Here is a 6,000-nt window from a genome sequence, read left to right as displayed (position 1 = left end):
ATCCAGCCTTTGGTATTAGCAGGAATCATCCTCAAATTAAAACCAAGGCCTAAAATGGAACACAGGTAGACAAATTAGCTCATCGGGGAAGCAGTCTGGGTAGAATGACAACGTGAGCTCAAGCCAAAATTTTAGTACGAATAAAAGGGAACAAATGTCTCAAATCTGGCATGGAAACCGTAACTGCTTATCGTTTTAAACAATTTAAACCCCTGTAATTTTAAACAATATAATATTAACCCATTTCCCCACCTCTCTAAGCCCGCTGAAATCCCTGACAATTCATACTTAGAAATCCAGACCACTAAGCATTATTAATTAGTCTTTTTAAATAGAAAGGCTTTCTATAGTTATGTATATTAGTAGTATGTAGAGGTGGGCTCTTTGCTTGCAATGGGATTTACAGCCCACAATTCCCTATCACTATCAATTAATACCGTTAATCTCCCACTCCTCTCTGGGTAACTAAAGCTCTTAAACTCTTTTGGGCAAAACTAAACCTGTGACATCCTCTGCGTCACAGAGATCATCCAGGACGTTTGGTCTCTAGGTATGAAAGGGGAACTGGTTTTATGCTGCATGTCACTAATACCCCAAAATTGTTAAACTAGGAGCAGTGTAACTGTTAGTATGAACAAATCCACATTGCAAAGAGGGAGAAAGTATAGCACTGGATTAAGGCAACAGTGTATTTGTTATCACCACTTTGTTGTTGACCCAAGAAATCCGGAGGGAATTATCTCAAGAATCCAGGAAGACGGCAAACTCAAAATAACCCCTTTGACCCAGGCAGCAAGCACACCGGGGAGTCATTTATAAGTTCATTAGAACACATTAAAATACAATACATTGGCCATGGTAAAGCGAGGCATATGATTCCATCTGTCTACATATTTCTTTCCAGTACTAAATCCATCCGGAGACCTTTCAGAATTGTATCATTAAGTCTTGCCACTTCACTTAGCAAACAGAGAGTGGAAAAGACTGGAGGTAAAATCAGAATAACAGTGAAAGTTCGGCACTTCTGAGTCACTGTCATTGCCTGAAATGTCACAGTCCAAATTCACACCTGGCATTACTCCATTGATCAGTGAGGCACAAATACATCATATTAAACAGTGATACCGTGGCCCTGAGGGATGCCCCAAGGATTTTTCTCCTTGAAAGAGATGGGAGCTAGGATGTTCTCAGTGAGGCATCCGCCCCGAGTGATGCAGAAGGTCTAACGTGGGGACATTCAGGTCATCGCAGGAGTCTGATATTTTTTTTTTACCTCCCTCTTGACTGTATGACTGGGGAGATACCATGGGTAAAGACGCTTCTAGATGATTGTTCAAATGGAGCACTGCTCTAGCAGGGTGCTTTGTCTGCAAGCTTTGTTGGATTTATGCAATACTTAGGAAAAAAAGAATATGAAGCAGGCTGCCTTTTGCAAAAACATGCAACAGAAAAATAAACAAACCTTAACTTGTCCAACACACTTGAGAGCCACAAATTCTGTTACAGTTTTGCTGAATGAGAGGAAAAATTTCTCATTTTCTCCATAAAGCCATTCTTTTAGACATTACTGCAGTCATGACCTCACCGCAGTTCCTGGATCCTTTCTGAAAAAATTAAAATGAACTAATACACCAGTGATCTCATCACAGCATAAAGGACGCCTTAAACAAGGGGGGGAGGAAATCAGAACTTCAGTGCTTCACTTGCATCAAGAGTAGAAAAAGCACTATAACATCATTGTGGAGAAACACTAAAGGTACAGTGCCGGAGAGGCATTTTTCCATCTTCTTATAAACTATTTGGATTTGTCCTACCTGATCCTGCCTGTCACACCTATCATCCTTTTAGCCGTCTCCACATCTGTTCTCTTTCCTTTTTTCCTGCCTCTATCTATACCTTCCCTTGCCTTTTCTGTGCCCTTCCTACATGTTCTAATGTACCCAATTACTTTGACTCACATACACTACTATTCTCAACTACATCCAAAATACATTTTGCAGAGTATAAACATACAATCATGTTACACAAAAAATATTCACACATACTTCACGTATAGCTTACACTATTCTAGGTAAGAATGTGTTTCCTACATTTATATACAATTTTCAGGTCAAGGGCTTGTGGATTATGACAGCTCTCACCTACTTTGGAGCTGTTGTGGCTTCTAACAGAAATCAGGAGGACGTGTAGGGAGAGATGCTTTGTTTTCTTTGGTAGGAGAACCTATAAATTAGTATTCTTGTAACCAAGAATCCCACCACATTTTTAATGTTGTGTCACATTCTGAGGTTGGAAACTAGAATATCTTCAGAACATGATGAGTATAGTGTTAATAATGTAATCTTATCTCTTACGCCCATAGGTACACTGCAGCTCTGGCTTGAGATCACACCGTTAAGCAATGAGGTGACAAACCGGTTTCCTTTCTCAAGCTGAATGTCACATAACTGCCCAGGGGCCTGTTTTGGTGGCAGTAGCGTCTCCTGACTTTTCAAGGAGAGATGTGCCGGTGTGACCCGTTCCCACCCTGTACGCTTGGCAGGTGGAGACAAAACTGCTCACTTCCATCTGTGACATTTCTCAGCCAGGAAGAAAGGCACGAGGCATCAGACTGTAGGCTGGGAGGCATCAGAGCAGCCACCTGTTAGACACTGACAAAGAAACTTCCAAAAACCATCAAGTGGAGATGAATTCCCGGGGCTAAAGCAAACTGATATAAAGGGTGGTGGTGCCTTTCAACCCACCCAACAAGATTTGTTACTCCTAGATGAGGCAGCAGACAAACATATCCAACCCCATATGCTCTGCAGTTGCTAGATCTGCTTTAGTGAAGAGAGCCCTGATCAGTGATGAGTATTATAGGATAATACATACTGCAGCATTAGTAGAAGTCCAAATGGCCCAAGGAGCAGTGCAGAGCATCTGTTACCAACAAGAAAACAGTGGGTGAAAAGCTGTTGTAATTCCTGGCCCCAGGATCCTGTCTGGAGGCACAGACTTCCCAAGGTAGAGGGGAGCTGGAGAACTCAGTATTTTCAGCAAGATCTCATCCTCCCGCAGATTTACCAGGTCAGCTCAGTCCAGGCCAAAGGAGTGGGGCAAGGTCCTCAGCTCTACTGTAAGTTCATTCCTCTATTGATTGTGAAGAGGTATTCATAGTAGATCAGGATCTTGCACTGGGACTGGCCTACCAAGCTGAAGCTGGATGAACTAAATCAAATATTCTTCCACCAGAGATAAAACCAATATCCAATTTTAGCCTAATCATCACTTCTGCCGGAGGAAAGAGAAACTCTTTGAGGTAAGTTCGCTTGGATATAATTCTTTCTTTCCAGGTTAAAGAAGGGCTGCAGCTAATACATATCCTAAGTCATAATGTGGATTTGCACCTTTCCCGTTAAATATAGCTGATTCATATCCAAAGCATCATTTCTATTCCTAATGCTCACTTATACCGTTACAATTTCTACATTAGTTGCAGGTGTGAAATGCCAACTGATCCACACTTCTCTTGCTGTCAGCAGGAGAGTAATGTATGTCAAAGGCCTGATTCTCAGAGGTGAGGTCACCAGGATCTACATTTGCACATCTGCTTTGCTAAACACAAAACTGGAGGTTTGCAAAGCTCCAATATGCACAAAATGGGACAAGTTCACTGGGGTCCGTACATGTTTGTGCTTCTCATTTAGTAGACAGGTCACAGAATTTTCTCTCTATACAAAATCTTTGGTGTTTTACAACAGGCAGCATTTTGCTAGTCTTCATATGTGGATACTCATATGTTCTATATTAATAAGGAAAAAGACTACACCCCTCCACGTTACATGATACAGGAGAAGTCAGGATACCAACAGGTGAAAAAAGAGCCTAATACGTTAAGCAGCTTCAGAAAGATGCTAATATTCAATGTCTCCCTGCTTGGACTGTGCAGATATTGAGATCAGGAGCTGATCAGAGCTCCTGGAGGGACGACGCTCCTGGAGCCTGCTGTACACAGAGGCATCCAGATTTGGTTTTGAGGGCTTCAAGAGAAGCGTCCAAGTATTTCTACATCCTGCTGTTAGTGGATTTTTTTCATACCTCAGAAGAAGTCTTCCGATTGTTATGTGTTTCCACTTGATGCCTAGATAATGGTTCTTGCTCAGTGACATCTAACACACAGTATTTTCTGCCTTCTACATTTTACATGTGATCAAAGACTAATCATATATATATGCCTAATTCTTTCTTGATTTCTGCTAATCTAAAATATCCTTCACTATCTGCAATAAATATTCCCACGACTAATCTATACAGACTATTTTTTTGTCTTCATGTATGGTAAATACTTGGCCTTTTAATGTCATCTGGTTATGGCATCATGATTCTGGTTATTCTGGACTTATAGGACATTTTAAACACATGCATCCAAGCATCATTCACCACTATGCACCCTCAGTTTAATATTTCTAAAGTTTTTTTGGGATAGTGGAACCAAAATTGATCTTAATATCCAAAATGAGAAAACAGGGAATTGGTCATCAGCTGTATGTTTCATTAAATGGAATTTAGACCTACCATCCCCACAGTGACTTAATTTGAATTAAAACCAAATGATTTCAAAAACCCGTGGCATACTGGGGAAAGCCACGTGCAGAACACATAGGTCAGAGTAGGTTTCATGAACATCTGAGATCCCAACCCTGAGACTATGCTGCTCAAAATGGACATCTCCTGAAGAAAGCTGTTAAATAATTTTCACAAGGATCGGAAGAGATGTGCTTTTCATACTGAGAAAGGGAAGCACTTGCTTTTCAAAGAAAAATTTGATTCTGGAAAAGACTCATTATTTTGGTAAGTTAAAGAAACCGCGCTGTAGCAGACAGTGTGGCTTGTATGGCTCTTCATGGAAGCGGCTATTGAATTAAGAAGTGTCCTTTTCCTCTGAAACTTACACCAGAAATTCAGAGCAAAAGTTGGTCATGTTTCATCAGACTGACTTCATTACCTTCCCAAGTTATAGAAATTACATATGTTTCCCTGGGCTGTAGAATATAGACATAATAAACCCATGAAAAGAGATGGGGAAAAATAAGAGATACTGATTTTCTTGGGATGAAAGACAGAAAAATTTGGCTTAAAAAAATATTTGAGTATAATATGCTCTGGATTTTTAAAGAAAGTTTAAAGAAACATTTTCTAAGTGCATGCCTGTTAGTTTTTTTCTAATTTTTGCCATGCATAATTATGAGAAACTTACAGACAACTCATAAGATTTTTAGTTTCTGTTGAGAATTGCCTTTTCCAAGATAATTCTGTATGCTATTACTTTAGCCCACTGGGTATCTTGCAGGCAAGGTGTAAGATTAGGCACATGAATATTTCTGTCTACCACTTTTGTGTGCTGAGACAATATCAACTTATACTTTCTCTTGTCATTGGTCCTTATTCCATCGAGGATATTTTTAATTACCAGCAAGACAATTTGGTAATATCATGTAAAGTGTTACAGCATCATTTCTGTGATGATTTACACCTGCTAAGGGTCTGATCATTGAATTTTAAACCATATTTTAAGTTCAAAAGATAGAGAATATTTTTTCTGCAGGACACTTTCTATTTTTAATAGAAATAACCTCCTTTGTTTAATTTATTGGGACAGTTCTTCTAAACGATAGGGAGCTTTTGAGCATGAAGATACCGTTTTTGCACATTTGCACTGCCCTGAAAAATTTAGAGCACACTTCTGTACTGGCTTAAATCAACTCAAGTCTAAACGTCTAAACACTATTTTTGACAACTGTGCATGAGGGACGTACCTTTACAGGGATTCTAAAGAATACAAAACTAAAAATATCTCAGTTGCAGAGCAAATTCACTGTATTCCTTCCTCCACTTTGTGATTATGGTTATATATATATTTTTTAACCCTTGCAGGTTTATTCCTAAGTCTGTTAGAGATGATGGAAATGATTCCATTAACTCCAACAAACTCTGCTTTCTACTGGATTAAGACGTTTG

Source organism: Aptenodytes forsteri, unplaced genomic scaffold (assembly GCF_000699145.1).
Source record: "Aptenodytes forsteri isolate BGI_AS27 unplaced genomic scaffold, ASM69914v1 Scaffold1, whole genome shotgun sequence".
Taxonomy (NCBI): domain Eukaryota; kingdom Metazoa; phylum Chordata; class Aves; order Sphenisciformes; family Spheniscidae; genus Aptenodytes; species Aptenodytes forsteri.
This window is presented reverse-complemented; position numbering follows the sequence as displayed.